Source organism: Opisthocomus hoazin, chromosome 5 (genome assembly GCF_030867145.1).
Source record: "Opisthocomus hoazin isolate bOpiHoa1 chromosome 5, bOpiHoa1.hap1, whole genome shotgun sequence".
NCBI classification, from domain to species: Eukaryota; Metazoa; Chordata; class Aves; order Opisthocomiformes; family Opisthocomidae; genus Opisthocomus; species Opisthocomus hoazin.
Window position 1 is genome coordinate 80,837,317 of NC_134418.1, and position 17,401 is coordinate 80,854,717.

A 17,401-nucleotide genomic window follows, 5' to 3' on the forward strand; every position below is an offset into this window, starting at 1 on the left:
TAGCACGCTCTGTGATTCTGTACGAGACTGAAGAGCTGTTCTGTCAAGCCTCAGTTGCCAAAACCCTGTCTGCAGATCTCAGGTAACACAGAATCAGGGATGCTTGCAGCACATCCTATCAGTTACAACTATGATGGGAAAGAGGCAGAAAAAAACTGTGCAGGAGTCTAATCCTTTGGAGAATAGTAAGTAGGTAGGAGAAGCAGCTTAGACAACTGTTTAAAGACATACATCTTTCAAATAACCAGGCCATTGAAACTCCAGCATAGCTGTTTGTTCCTCCTTCAATTCTGCAAGGGACTTCTGAAGAATTCCATACAACAGTCCCATTGACAGCAAGAAGGCAAGCAGTATATACATAATTTTTTAGAGATATATACACACTATATTGACTCATGTTTCCCTGGACTTACATACCATGAAGCCAAAAAAGGAGGTTAAACTAGCACTTCACCAAATGAATTACATGAGGATTAGCTCTTTGCTAATTTAGACTTCTTCTATATGTAACAGTTTTGTCAGCATAACTATCCTTTAGGAATGTGGAAAAAAAAAAACCAAACTGCCCTTACCAACGTATTTATGTCAGTGAAGACCTTAAAAGAGATGTATGCTAATACTTCATTTGATTTATGCTATATTAAAATAAGAAGCATTTTGTCAGAATAACTTGCTTCTTGAATCTTCCCTAAAGATATTTAGCTCAACTACATGGCTACACAAAAGACTTTTCTTGAGGTGAAGACAAGTGACTAGCACGAGGCAGGAAGATTGAGAACACCTAATTCACCTCCTCACTGGGAGTTGACCCAGCATACAAGCTTGTCTCTTCTTTTTTTAGCTGTCTAAAACTTTAAAGCCACCATGGATGCCTTAAATAGCATCTTCTCTGATTGCCCAAGTTATTAGACCACTGCCCTCAAAATTCATTTCCTCAGAAGTCAGAATTTAAGGTCCCTAAAGGAGTACAATATAAGTTGGAGCTATCGGCCCATGTGAGTCTGTCTAAATCTTCCATACAACATGATAGGACTTCTCATTGAAGGGTGTCTTCATATTTAGACTCATGAAGCTACATCATTCATAAATCAGAAGAGTATCACAACTACTACGTCACGACATGTCCTGAAGGACAATGTCTTTCATCATTTCAGTTAAATCATTTTGCAACCATCAACACTTCAAGAATTTGTTAAATGGACAGAAAGCATCAGCCTAGGTTTAAATATTTATCTGGGCAGACATCAAATACTAACCCAAAAAGTACACATATTCCAGAAAAACAAATTTGGAACCTCATTTTTGTTCCCTGCCAGTAGGTGGACTGCAGTCACCTTCCCTCTTCTGCCCCAGGATCTGACGTCCACCTTTGCCTCTATATTTGGCCATTCAGGTGTCTCATTTGTCTCATCTTAGTAGTCACCTCTGCATTTTGCTCAGCCACTATTTCTCACTCTAGCTACCTCCTTGATGATACTGTGTTAGTTCTGAATATTAATAGCACAGCAAGTTGCTCATCCCAGTCATTCACAGGTAATTAGATAAGAGTATCTACGACTTTTGCGGGGAGTCTGACATCATCTGCTCATCCCTTCCAGGAATTCTCATTCAGCACCATTTTTAAACAAGCTTAATTTTGAGAAATGGATTGATCATGCCATGTCCTGACCCCACTCCTTATGTTAATATAAGACATTTCTACTCCTTGAATTGAAGTTTTGTGTTCTATGGCACAACCCTTTCAATGTGCTTCCTTCCGATTTGATACCACTCCATTAATCCTCATTCCAGCTGTAATGAATAAGGTACGTGACAGTAAAATATCTATCCAATAAAAAACCATGATAGAAGCTAAAATGGCATACCAGGTTGGCACACTGCATGTAACATATTGGGTAGTTAAAACCTGGTCATTCTTTCCTATGACAATTTGTAGGAGGGACACAAACTGACACGACATGAATCTGTTCTCTTGAGAAATCTTTTTTTCATGGCAAAGAGCATAATGAAAATTGAAAAAGGTATTGTGCTAACTTAAATCAAGTCCATGGCAGAATAATGTACTTAAACCTGTGGCCTTCTGAAACGCAGCAGGAAATGTAATTTAAGCTGCATTCAATCCCCCAGTGAAGACTTTTATATATATGGGAAATATAGAAGTTTCTCATACATTAGAAAAATTATGCAACCACAGAACCACATAATCATGTCAAATTCAGCTGCGAAAAGCCTTCTGTCACATATTTTATCATAAAATTCCCTTCAGTTTAGTTTCCTGGCAAAAAACTCATGTTCTCCAAATGAATACACTGTTAGCATGTTTTAAGAAACACCACTTTTGCATAAACGGTACATGGGGATTCCATAACTTTGTTTAGGTTGAGACAATCATTGTATCAACTGATTAGGTTCCAGGATCAGAAAAAGAACACTCGGAACAAAGCAGAGTGCTCTGTGGCATGGATTTCTGCTTCTTTTTAATACTGCTTAGGAGCAGATCAAGAAAGATGAGTATTTCAGTGTTTGTACATCAGAAACTCGTATTCAGTAAATAAACTGGCCCATATCATCAAATTTTTACTCACTGTTCATGAAATCGTCACACAGATGAAATTTTCATTGTGTCCAGTTCATATCAACCAATCTAAAGTCCCATGAAAATAACCTGAAAATGCTTCATGATTCCCTACACGTCAAAAGAGCATGCCAGAGTCCCAAAGCTCCAGTGCCGTTCCTGCTGTTCTAGGAATTCACAGCATGAAATACAGTATAGTGAAAGCCGCTGATGAGATATAACTATTGTCTCATTATTGCACAGGATCTTCAAATAAAAATGTAATGAGACATTTTTCAACACCAACTTCCTAAGGACAAAATTTATTCTTCAAAGGTCTAACCTAACGGGACTTTATGGGAGAAATAAATGAGATAATTAGGTCAGAATTCACTCTTACAACTCACGGGCAGCTCAAAGCTGCAGTACAACTGTCACCCACGTATGACAGAATGGCACATGGTGACCCTTCTCATTCTGAGTAAAGGTTCTGAATTCAGGGCTTTGCCAGCAACCACTGAACACACTCCTGCAGCACATCGGAGCCTCCCTGCACACAGCTGCTCTTGCATTTCTCTTCCCCTGCACTGCAGTCTGCTGCATGCATTGTAGCCACCTCTGAAGTGCACAAAGTGAGCACCTAACAAATAGACTTAGTCTAATAGTTATTTATTGGGGACTGGAGCATCTCTCCTATGAGGAGAGGTTGAGGGAACTGGGCTTGTTCAGCCTGAAGAAGAGAAGGCTGCGAGGGGACCTTATAAATGCCTACAAATATCTCAAGGGTGGGTGTCAGGAGGACGGGGCCAGACTCTTTTCAGTGGTGCCCAGCGACAGTACAAGAGGCAATGGGCACAAACTGAAGCAGAGGAAGTTCCAGCTGAACATGAGGAAGAACTTCTTCACTCTGAGGGTGACGGAGCACTGGCACAGGCTGCCCAGAGGGGTTGTGGAGTCTCCTTCTGTGGAGATATTCAAGACCCACCTGGACAAGGTCCTGTGCAACCTGCTCTGGGTGACCCTGCTTTGGCAGGGGGGCTGGACTAGACGACCCACAGAGGTCCTTTCTAACCCCTACCATTCTGTGACTCTGTGATGTTACCAAAGACAGATGGAAATGATTAGTGCCTTCTCCATCTGCTGCATGGCGATTACTGATCCTTAGCCTTGTTTAAGCATGTACCCACCTGCCAGTGGTCTGACGGACAGCTCATCAAGCACTGTAGAATAAACAGAAAATCACAAAGCTGAGGCAGATGCATGAAGAAGCAGCGCAGTTCGAGACCACAGAATGTAAAGCTATTTGCATTCATGAAGTGGCACATGCACTGCATTCTGTCACTAATTTGAAATTTTTAATCCTTGAAAAACATATTCCCAAAGCAGTTCTGGGAAGTTTTGGAGAATCTCTTTCCCCCTTGGGAATTCCTGTTTGATTTTATGAGCACTCTGTTTCTTTCTGTCTTATATTGGTCTTTTGCTATATCCTAGCTCTTTTTTTTTTTTCTTCTTTATCAAACTGGAGGAAGAAATCAGCATGGCTATCTGTAGGGGTAAGTAGACCAAGTGTTAAAACATGTCTGCATCTGGACAGAGCTTGCTGTGTAAAACCTAGTCCTCTATTTTATTCTATCTTACCCTCTCACAGGCCATTAGAATCTGACAGGATAACTTCTGCCAGAGCAAAACAAAGAAATCACGTACCAGGGTTGGTTTAAGCGGAAAGGAAAGGAAAGGAAAGGAAAGGAAAGGAAAGGAAAGGAAAGGAAAGGAAAGGAAAGGAAAGGAAAGGAAAGGAAAGGAAAGGAAAGGAAAGGAAAGGAAAGGAAAGGAAAGGAAAGGAAAGGAAAGGAAAGGAAAGGAAAGGAAAGGAAAGGAAAGGAAAGGAAAGGAAAGGAAAGGAAAGGAAAGGAAAGGAAAGGAAAGGAAAGGAAAGGAAAGGAAAGGAAAGGAAGAGTCAAACAGCTGTGTCTGTACAGCTGAGGTGATGGGTAACTCACTAGTGTGACTGGTCAGCAGCTAGGTACAAGACTCATGAGCTGTCTGCAGTCCATAGGACTAACAAACATCTACAGATGACAGCTGTGGTATTGTACAATGAAGATACATAGACCCAGAAATGTCCAAACACAGCCTGAAGTTGCATAGCAGGAAGTGAACACATGGTGCTGCTAATCACAAGAATCTGAGAACATGCTTAACATATGGATAAAGTAATTAACTGAAAATGAATGGCAGACACAAGATAATCAATTAGAAGATGAAGATGAAATCCAAAGTATGTTGTGGACTAACAGCTTTGGACCCTAATTATTGCACAGTTGGACTCCAGCAAGCGTTGCCAGATCATGAATATGAAGTGTCAGGTTTGCTACTTTCTATACTTAGACGTGTCTGGTAAATACAGCATCAGCTCAAGCTTTGTGGAAAGGCTGAGCAAGTCTGGTCCCTGCGAGAGGTGAGACTCAGACCACATCCTCACGCATTCGGCTGTGAACAGTGAGTAGCTGTATCTCAGTGCCAGCCATGGGTCATGGTGTTAAAAGAGCCAGTATTCCCCAGATGCTGGCTAACACCATGGCTCATGCAAAAGGCAGGTGCCAGAAGGAACAGCCAGTAGTCAGAACTGTAAAAAACTTCACTTCATGGTTTGAATCATCTGTAGCCAGACTGCAGGTTATTAGAAATTAATTCATTAGCATGAATACAATCGTATTGCTTGATGTGATTAATGATATTTGGAGAACATGGCAGAAGACATTAAGATGCATAATCAAGAAGGTAAAAGCCATCTGGGATATAGCAACTGGGAAGAAGCAGTCTTGCTTGTGACTGAAAGGAAACCAAGAACATCAGAGTTAGCACTGCTTAAATCATACATACGAGATGTATGACTTACAAAAATAGTGCCATAAAACATTCCCTTGAAACATGACAGCTATAAAAGTCTCTATAAAAGGCAACAGTGGAAGCCACAGGCCAATGATCTATGTACCCTATGGTTCCTTCACTAACCCATAATGACTGACCATGCCTTCTATGAACTTTAATTTTTCAAACGATTCCAGTGGCCATTAGTAGTCTAGTGATAAATTCAAGCTCAATGACAACAGTTTGTTTCAGACTCTGTAATCTAGGAGCCTTTAAATTTGGCTTGCAAATTGAAAACACCAGGATTTAATGATCTAAACTGATGGAGACTGGAAAAAAAGGCAAGATTTCACATTAAACAGCTACTTGCAGGTCATAACATCACCACCTCTACAGCTATATATCTATCAAGAAAATTAAATATATCAGATTTAGGAACCAAAGATCACACCTCCGAAACAACTCTTCACATGAAAGGACAGGATATTATGCACGCCACCTAATGCTCGTATTTCTTGGATTCAAGAGCCAAAAAGGCTGTGTAAATCCCAGACCCATAGGTACAACTACATCTTGAAAGAAGCAATAGTAAAGAGTAGAAAGCATTTGTTCCTCTGCTGAAAGCGTCGCTGCACAACAGCAGCTTCTCAACCCTTGGGCAGGTGCAAGGCTTTTATGAGAGGTAGACCATGCTGATTAATAAGCAAAATCCAGTGCTGCTAGCCTGAAGCATATTAATCAAACAGGTGGTTTCGTACAGAAAGAAATGTCACCAAATAGGAAATAAAATTTTTAGAAAGACCCCTAGGAACAAAATTAGGACCATCAGAAAGTCATCGGAGTACAGTGGTGCGGTCCACCTCAACAAGGGATCTCCCAAAACAGAGCAGCTGAGGATTCATCCCAGGGTACCAGCGTCTGATTGCAGTCAATTGAAGATAGCTCGCCTGAAAAACTGCGAAGTTATGCAGGGCTATGCTGGTGCAACGGAGATGAGAATCTAGCTCACAGTATTCATCCACATGGCTAGAGGGAAACCAGCTGAGCTACTTCAATTCTGTTTCTGAAATGTCTTTAACGCAAGATTGGGCATTTTGCCCATAGCTGAGCCACTGATAAGAAACTCTGCTTCAACTGAAACTGTCTTATAACTTAAGGGAGCTTTTGCTTTAGGATTACACAACAAGCAACCTGATTTGATTTTTTTCCCGATATTACAGGCTTCATCACAAAAATGAAATTGTGCGTTCTGCCTTGACACTTAAGCCTTCAGTGACAGCTGGGCTAGGAGAAAGCTGGTCTGCAGCTACAATCTACATTTCTTTTCTGAACTCCTGAGTACAAAATGTTTCCTTCCCGTATTACCAAGAATGAAAGAACTAGCAACTTGGATAACTACCTTTGGATTTGATATAATTGTTAGTCAAGTAAGAATGACCAGTAAACACAGGACTTATAAGTAATACAGGTTTGGATTTTGTATTTTTATTTTCCTGGATAAAACACTTTACTTAAGAAAGCCCGACCACATTTAGTAAGTGAAAAATCATCTTTAGGACAGCAGATTCATAAGGGTCTAAAACCTGATGCTGCTGGCACTCTCAACTGTGTAAACCAGAAACAATTCTACTGAAACCAGCAGAGCTACAAAGACATTGAAAATCCTAATTCACATTTACCACCTGGCTATCTGAACAAACCCCAGGGTCCTGTGAATGGACCAGAGATTCAAATATAGTCTTAGTGTCTTTCCTCACAAACAAGACAGCAAAACTGCAGTGGTCACAGTCTGAAGCGATGACTGTATTTTGAGATAGATCCCCAACTCCGGACGGGCTTTGTCAACAGCACAGCTTCTGCAGCCTGACACTCATAGACAGCCAGCACATTCCAGTCCACTTCCCTCAGTTGAAGGTACGCTATACCTTGTGTCTACACAGCCTGAGCAAGGCCTTCAGCAACGCTGAAGTACTAAGTACATCATTTGTGGTGACAAATTTACAAGGTCTCGGCAAAATGGGACAGAACCCTGTAAGACCACCGCCATCCCAGCCACTCCAGCTCTCTTTGCTGCGCAGCACGGGGCAGCTTGGGTCATCCTGTGCGTTTTGACCCAGAGGTATTCACACCTTGGGACATGAGCCTTGGCAGAGTGAGACATGACAATTCTGCTGAAATTATACCAGTTTGGATGGATAGAATCATTGAATCATTAACATTGGAAATGACCTCTAAGATCAAGTCCAACCGTCAACCCATCACCCCCATGCCTGCTAAACCATGTCCTGAAGTGCCACACCTACAGGTTTTTTAAACACCTCCAGGGATGGGGACTCCACCACCTCCCTGGGCAGCCTGTTCCAATATCTGACAGCTCTTTCAGTAAAGAAATTTTTCCTAATATCTGATCTAAACCTCCCCTGGCACAACTTGAGGCCATTGCCTCTTGTCCTATCACTAGTTACTTGGGAGAAGAGACCAACACCTGCCTCACTACAACCTCCTTTCAGGTAGCTGTAGAGAGCAATAAGGTGTCCCCTCAGCCTCCTCTTCTCCAGACTAAACAATGTCAGTTCCTTCAGCTGCTCCTCATAAGGCTTGCACTCTAGACCCTTCACCAGCCTCGTTGCCCTTCTGTGGACACGCCTTTTAGGCCATTCATCTAGCTGGGATGAAACGTCACACAATTGTACTTTTATTGTCAGTCATTTTTACCTAGCAAGCAGTACTGCCATAGACATGCAACAGCACAGGTGAGATATTAATGAAAAAGGGAACAGTCCAAGGCAGAAAACTAAACATGGGAGCAAACGGAACAACCAATCAACTTCATTTCCTCGTCTGAGTTATCTATTTTTTGGACTACTGCACTATTTTCCAGAACACTTCTTTTCAGCAATATTTTCATCCATCAGAGAGATAATAAAGAATGAAATTGAATAATGAAGGAAAATGTGTATCCAAATGAAAGCTCGCCTGTACAAATTCCATGTTATATCAGAGGTAATTAGTCCGCTTTGTAAAAATTTTTTACTACTTGTAATTATCCACACCAAAATTAGATCAGTTTTGCACAGGTAAGATTTGTTGAACATAAAATACATTGTATTAGTATTCCAGGAAAGGAAGTCTCTCTGACACACAATGAACTGCCACACGTATAGCTGACTCATTAAAAGAATTGTCAAAGTCCTTGTTGCCCTGTTTATCTTCCCCCTTCTTTTTGTACTTGGTGAAGATGTACCATGATGAAAAACTTTGAAAAGTATATACCCACCTAGAATAGAAATTGGTTTGGGTTTTTTTTAAGGATCCAGTCATGAGGAATTATTTCTGGAGGCTCACCACATCAGTAAAGTGATAGTGTAATAATTGTCTTTATTAATTAAAAGTTCCTATTCGCTACTTTTGCAGAAAAAAATATTTTTAAACATCATTCTGAAAGTCTTCTACTTGCAGAATAAAAGCAAAGAAGATTTATCTGTTTTGTTTATATTTAATGTTCTTAAGCCGCTTATTAGTTGGGGTGCCTGGCTTCTACTAATGGACGCAGTTCTTTTCATGCTCTGGAAACCCATGCAAAGCAAAAAAGTCTTCTAATGCAAAAAATCACAGTTTTTTAAATTTGCTGCAGCTGTAAGGCTAGCATTGCAAATACAGATTCCTTACCTCACTTAACACAAACGAAATGCATTTGTATGCTATATTTTGGGAGAAAGTGACTTATAGTATAAAACGGCATTGTTTTCCATTGAAAAAATAAGATTTCTGTATAGCATTTCAGATAATAATTAGGTAGGATGTATTTTATTGCAAATGACATGAAAGCACGTATTTCTTTTTTACAATTTTATTTGTACATATGAAATTTTTCAGTGTATTGTGTACACTGGCATATTGTAAAATACTGAAATTAAGGTCAAAACCAAAATCAGTTAAGCAAATCGTAAGTGCAACAGAAATTAAAATAGAATAGAAATAGATCAATCAAATAAGAATCAAAATAAATCTGTATTTACAGATGTGATGAGATTGTTTATCTATTTATTTTGCATATAAAGTCAGTCTGAGCTTTCATTTATTGCCCATTAAAATAATCAGAAGAAACAGAAAATGAGTGAGAAAAGAGAAAGAGAACATTCATAAGGACAACAATTAAAGAGCAGAATGAAGACCAAATCTAGTGGAAATCAATGACATCAAAACAGACAACCACATGTGAAATGCAACTAGAGAAAACCGTAGTTTTGTAGATCACCCACAAACTATCTAACGAGAGAAGAATTGTAAGCGAGCACGCCCGGGTTCAATTGCTTTTTTAGAAGGTGTTATGGAAACCTGCTTGCTCAAGCCTGGTCCCTTGCCCAGACCATGTTAGAGGACTTATGTGCAAAACTTATAATCATTCTTGACACATTTGGTCAGAGCGCACATAAGAACTGTACTCAGCCAAGCTCTGACACAGAAACTAATTATAGATTGAGCACTGATTTGCATTTTTGTGAGGAAAACTCCTGAAATGATAAAGGAGGAATTATCAGTGATTAATATATTCTGGAGAATATATATTTCTCTGATCTGTAGATTTCATTTTGCCTGTGATGAGTGCTTTTTCAAGCATCTGTAAATCAGCTCTGAATTTTTCCATTTCAAAAACAACTATCTTTTTCAGATTTGTTTGAAAGATGCTTTGGCAAGGAAAACTATCACTCTTTATGATCCATCGAAATGCCACACATGATTTAAAGTGAAATCTAAGATGGCCTCAAGTAAAGCCACATCTTGAAGTTTGACATGTGGCTTCTGGAATTAAATCAATGCCAAGATGGTTTGGTTTGGCCTGGATAAATGCCAAGTGCCCACCAAAGCCACTCTGGCACTGTCCCTCCTCAGCTGGACAGGGGAGAGGAGATATGATGAAAGGCTTGAGGGTCGAGACAAGGACAGGGAGAGATCACTCACCAGTCACTGTCATGGGCAAAACAGACAGAACTTGGGAAGAAAAGGGAAAAGGTAGTTCAATTTATCACTAATCAAATCAGAGTAGGATAGCGAAAAATAAAATTAGATCTTAAAACACCTTGCCCCCACCCCTCCCTTCTTCATGGGCTCAGCTTCACTCCCGTTTCTCTCCCCCTTCCCCCTGAGTGGCGCAGGGGGACAGGGAATGGGGGCTGTGGTCAGTTCATCACACATTGTCTCTGCCGCTCCTTCCTCCTCAGGGGAAGACTTCTCACACTCTGCCCCTGCTCCAGCATGAGGTCCCTCTCACGGGAGACAGTTCTCCACAAACTTCTCCAACGTGAGTCCTTCCCACAGGCTGCAGCTCTTCATGAACTTCCCAGTGTGGGTCCTTCCCACAGGGTACAATCCTTCAGGAACAGGCTGCTCCGGCATGGGCTCCCCACGGGGTCACAGCTTCCTTCAGGCATCTCCCTGCTCTGGTATGGGGCTCCTTCCACGGGCTACATGTGGAGATCTGCTCCACTGTGGACCTCCATGTGCTGCAAGGGCACAGCCTGCCTCACCATGGTCTGCTCTGTGGGCTGCAAGGGAAGACTCTGCTCCGGTGTCTCAAACACCTCCTCTCCCTCCTTCTTCACTGACCTTGATGTCTGCAGAGTTGTTTCTCTCACATCATCTCGCACCTCTCTCTTGACTGCCGTTTTACTGCAGATTTTTTCCCTTGTTAAATACGTTATCACAGAGGTGCTACCACCATCGCCGATTGGCTTGGCCTTGGCCAGCAGTGGGTCTGTCTTAGAGATGGCTGGCACTGGCTTTATCAGACATGGGGGAAGCTTCTCGCAGCTTCTCACAGAAGCCATCCCTATACGCCCCCCCGCTACCAACACCTTGCCATGCAAACCCACAACATTCCACCCCTCGCCTCTGTGAATAACATATTTAAGAATTAAGCATTAAAATCCACATTCATCACACAATCTTCACAAACTTCAGACACATCAACAAAAAAGAAGTCCTCACACCAAAATCAAAATAACATCATCACAACACCAAACAGAAGTGGACAATTTACTCACATTCCACCCCTTGTCCCTTCACCACAACTACAACAAAAACAACAAATAATTCTCCACAATTATTCCACACTCTTCACATTGTTCAGTCCATGTTTTGCCCTTTACCTCTCCATCTCTCCATTACTATACTAATCTCAAATTCTTTGAGTCCTCCTGCCTGGCTCACCAAATATTCTTTTTTTATTATTATTATTTTTATTGTCTGCGAAGTTGTTTCCCGTTTGTCTACCTTCTCCCCCTTGAGCGGCACCTGGCATTTATCCAGGCCAAACCAAAACACAAGCAAAGACTAAATACCTATGTTTTCATCATTTCACTTTGTCTATGTATCACAAAACTTTGGGAACTATCAAATTATACTAGTTTGTGAACTAAGAAGTAGTAAGAAATAACTGCTATTTCTAACTCTGACGATAACTTGTTCAAACGGATTGCTTGTACAGAAATTGAGGCATATGATGTGCTCCAATATTTCTGTAACATTTATTATTTTCATTAGATTAACTGTGTAAGAACACAAGGTTTTAAGGTCCCTTAAGACTTCATCAGGAAAATTAGTAGCTAATTTTATGTAGCCTCTTTGCAAAGTGAATGTGTAAAAATAATCTTCACATCCAGCAGCATAGGTTTCTCTTATCAATAGTCCCACCACATAACAGAAAGACAAGGAAATCTCATCTTTTGTGCAAATAGTTTTAGAAGAGAACACTAGTTAATGAGACCTAGCGGAAGAAATTAAAAAATTTTCTTGCATGTTGACATGTGCTGAAAGATAGGAATAGAAGGAGATAAGAGTTTCTTATACTAAGAAGAGAAAAGGTGGAAGTAACTCAGACAATCTCAAGTCCTGTTTTAAATATTGTAGAAAAACCTGGGGTACGCAGAGATTCAGTAATGAATAAAGAAATGTCAGTGGTAAACAACAAGGGATAAAAAATATGCTAACACTAGGCAAGAGAGCTGAAACAAGTATTGTAACTAATCTGGCTCAGAAACATGTCATAGTTTTGAGAGAAAAATGAAATTTTTCTACACTATGCAAGGACAACAAGAAAAGGGAGATGTTACGCACAACAGAAAGCTAACTACGAAGAGACAAGAAGAACACAATGGGTTTGGGATGGAGACATATTGTTTAGGAAGAAAAGGTCATACAAGAAACACTGAGTGGAGTGTTCCCACTGAAAAGAAATAGTAGAGCTAGCATGCATCAAGCTGAATTGATTTGGGTTAAAATAACTTTAAGAGGAATAATAAGAGAGAGTCCATTCCAGCAGAGCTAGAAGTCTCCTGTGGTCATCCAGCATCAGACATTGTTCATAGAATCATTAAGGTTGGAAAAGGCCTCCAAGAGCAACAAGTCCAAGCACCATTCCATCACCACCACGCCTGCTAAACCATGTCCCAAAGTGCCGCATTGACACGTTTTTTGAACACCTCCAGGGATGGTGAATCCACTGCTTCCCTGGGCAGCCTGTTCCGATGTCTGACCACTCTTTCAGTGAAGACATTTTTCCTAATATCCAGTCTAAACCTCCCCTGGCGCAACTTGAGGCCAAACTGTTCTACCTGTTGTTACTGTTGTAGCGGTATTAGACAGAGAAATAATGCTAGGAACTGTATTGTTATGGAAGACCTTAGCCATACAGATATATATAGTGGAGAAACATCTATATCCTGAGTTTATGTTTTCAGCTTGGGTCAAAAGCAGTGTAATGAATTCATATGACTCTGATCCCAGATGTGAGCTGTAGAACAAATCTCAGCCCCTGCGCTCTTCCCAGTTCAGCTGACCGCCAGGCTGAGGACCTCTTTACACATCTCACAATGGAAGCCTGACAAGGCATATGAATTGTCTCCTTAACTCTAACTGGGTAAGCATCAGGCAGGAGGAAGAATTATTTCACCTGAGGACAAAAACAGGTATAAGCTATAATTTAAAAACTGTGGGCTGGAAATTAACCATTAGAGCAGGTGGGGATAGGAGAGGTTCTAGAGCATTTTTCTAAGAGTAGCTGCTTTTTTTGCCCAACTATGTACTTCTCAAAGGGGAACTGATCAGTTTAAGACTGTCAGTTATGCAGTTGCATGGGACTAGACCTGGTAAGTCAGCAGGTCTCCGTACTCTGTAGGAGCCTTTCTAAACCTTTAAATAATCCTTGGAAGTACAAAGAGCAGCACCTCATCAAGAAGTAACAGAATGTTACCCACTTGCATCCAGCCTATTTTCACCAGACAAGATTCCCAGATGCTCTGATGACTCTCACTGATGTTGTTCAACAGTTGTTTCTCAACCAAGAAAATACTGAGACATCACCGAATGGAAGCTTGTTCAACCTCTTAGATATCTTTGGCTGTCAACAGCCCTCAGAGGAAACTAATTTTAAGACCTAAAGATACCAACTGAGTATCCAAAATAAATCAAAATCCACATCAGCAGAAAAAAATATTTCTTCTGTGTTTTAACATAATACAAACCTATCTGTGACATTGCTCCCTAGCTGATCTAGAAAAAACATCTGCATGAATTTCATAAAGCTCTCAGAAGTTTGCACAGCCTTTCTTTACACACTGTGGAGTAACAGGCTTCTTGGACAGCTACTGTACCTGAAATAAGTGTGTCTCCTTCAGGTCAGACAGCTCACTGCATTTAATTTTTTCACTAAGCGAGAGAGCAATACATTTTCAGAGCTCCTTTACACCCAACAGTGTCTCTCTTTTTCTACGCAGCATGCTGCTTGCTTTGAATTCAATAGCTGGTAGTCTTTTATTGTCAACATATTAGATATCATTATAAGTTAGCACATGAATAGTTTTATTAGCCTGTCACTTCATGATAGATAGAAAAGTTTTGTCAAGGGGAGTCAAAATTTTCTACTGCAAAGTCAATCATCTCAAGCATCTTATGTGCACCAAATGCCTTCCAAAGGGAGTGTTAACTGAACACAACAAAAACCTAAAGTAGACAAACAACCCAGCTTGCTGCAGTGAAACGTTTGATACAGAGCAAAACACTAACTGAAGATTAACAGCCTATTAAAAATGAAATCAAGCTATTAGAAGCCAACAAGCATGGGAAAGTTTCTTTTTGTCATTCAGCTACTATCGCATTTGATGTCGCATTAAATTGCCCATTGGGCAAAGAACCACAAAGCTAATATGGGAAAGCCTTGTTTATAATGTTCACTTTCATCTGTGAATTACAAAAGCAATTCATCAATAACAAAACCAGTTTAAATGATGTATGAAGCGAACACGGCATTCTGCAGCAACTGCTTCTTCCAGATAAGACCCAAGGATAAACTGCATCCACAGGGGGAGGAAAACAAGACACCATTGGGTTCCACAGGTGAAAAGCATTTTACTTAGCATGAAGGACTCTTTATCAAGTGCAGTCATTTAGATAAATTATAATCAGGTCGTAGGAAGCTCTGATCTGCACTTTATAATTTTCCCATTAGCAGTAAGTCAGGCTTTAAAGTGCTTAAATTTGACAACAAGTTCCCCAAATGCTAAGCAACATGTACAATTTTCTCCACGAACAATGACATGATTCCCCTAAGATAGGTTTAATAAAGCCAAATGAATCAGTGGTTTCTGTTAGTTATTTATGAAACATTCAGGAACAGCTGCAAGAAATGTGCAACTTCCTAAATGGGTTCCGCCTCCAGCAGTTGTGTAGACCAGATGGGAGAGTGACAAGCTCCACTTAACGTGTCACAGCGTCAGCTCCATCATAAAATGGTACCAAACAAATCTCCTTGGAACAGGAGCCACCTGTTTACTATCAATACACCTTCTATTTCTCACATGGCAACTCTAATTTGTGATGTGCAACCTGAAGGAAGCACCCCTTCACCCCCACAAAGCAGCCCTCAGCAAATTGGTTTCCTTCAAAAAAAAAAGCAATGCCTCACTCTTTATCGTCAACCTCTGGCAGTTTTAAAGCCTTTCATTTATAAAGTGTGCTCACAGATTAGTCAGTGTACCATCTTCCCACTGAGAATTTCCCGGGTTAATTATTCTAGTTTGAGTTTGGTTTGTCTTCAACTTTTACTCAGCAGTTATTAGAAACAGAAATTTCCACTGCCTTCTGGTTTACCTCAGTGCCAGAGCACTGCTCTGAAAGCCTCAGAGCTGCTTTCTGCCCATAGCCATTATTTTCCCTACCCTGAACAAGAATATATGATGTGGGGTCTGTTGCAGTTTACTCAGGAAGAGGTGTGAGGGGTCTCCAGATGTCTATAATGGCTTAGAAATAATTGTGTTGGTCTGAGGAGAGAGACAGAATAATTTAATTAGGAAACATAACCTACTTACAAACTTTCCAAATGTTTATTTCCATAACATAATGTTTGCTTCATAAAAAACATTTGTATTTGTCAGGAAGGCTTATTGCGGTGTCCTGTACAAAGGGGGCACTTCCAAATTCCATTGTTTTAACAAGAACATGGTGGTATAAACATGGAGACCTGGAGACCTGAACCTATCCAAACTACCTCCAGGCAACGAGAGGTGTCCAGGCTGAGATTTCCACAGCATGTGTTTTGCTGCTGGAGTTGTGCCTAGATCTGTCGCGTTACACTAAACTTCCGGGAGCTCACCTTGCCAAAAGTGTTTGGGAGCACATCCCTGATGCTAACACACAACCCCAGGAAGGTCTAGACCCAGAGCTGTCATGTGTGTGCCAAGGATCCCTGACAACTAACAAGCTTTTATTCTTAACGATTTGCAAACAAGTCACCTCTGCAGATGTTTAACTACCTAAACATATCCAATTCTGATGATGTTTTGCTTGGATGGCATTCATTTATAAAGTGTCAGGCGCTCCCCATGCCAGTACCTGCTCATTCATGTGGTAACTATTCTATTAGGGGACCAGGATTTCAGCCATCTGAAACCATAACTGCTATGACATTGACAACAGGAGTTGTGGTGACGGACATCAGCCCGCTCCGAAGGATGACGTTGCTCTTAAAGGGAAGAAAATCAGAGCCTAAAAGCCATAAGTCTTGCCAACATTAAAAGAGAGGATTAATGCTGTTTCACGGGATTTTTCCAGTATATAATGCAGATAAGATTTCTTTCTCAGAAAATGATGAGGTGAAGAACTCCACCCAGCCTACGTCTACGTAAGCCACTGCAACTCAAGACTGGTTTCATTTTGATCTCCATGTACATGGTATCTCCTCTCTTGCAGTGGTATCTGTCAGATGCTAAAGCAAGAAACCCCTGCAGGCGACCACACCGTGCTTCCGGAGAGGGAGGTTTGTTTGCTCGGACCCACAGGGGATCCCTTTCTTCAGCAACGCCTGTGACTGCGAATCCTAACTGATAGGCACTGCTGCTCTCCAGATAAGTGCAGAGATTTCCACGTCTAGGGGTTTTCGTTAAAAGAGCATTGAAAACAGCCCTTCTGCCAGGGTTATTCTTTTTGCAGTAGTTCTGCCTTTTCACGACATTTTATTCACAATATTTAGTATTTTTTTCTGACACTATCATTTCTTATAGTCATATTCCTATGTAGGATATTCAGCTGTCTAAAAGAAAGCAATAACTTTGTTAGGACTAGTTAAAAATATACAAAGTTTTTTCAATAAAACCTAGGGTGGCATTGCTATTTTAAATGGGATCAAGAAAATTAAGAAAAGTGAAATAAAATCTGTCCTGTCAGCCAGAAATATCAACCAATCTTAAATCTAAATGTTTCATTTTAGAATGCACCCCGTGTTCTCCTAAGGGAACAGTGACTCCATGTCATTCTTTCCCAACTTTCACTTGGATTTAGCTCTCTCGTTCAGTTTCCCATGATGCACAGACCTTCCTGGGGCTGAGTAACATCCTGGCATCTCTACACGATGAAACAAATGAAATCAGGCCTGACAGCTAGAATTCCTGTGCGGCGCTGCTACGGACCTGCTGCAGGGGGTGA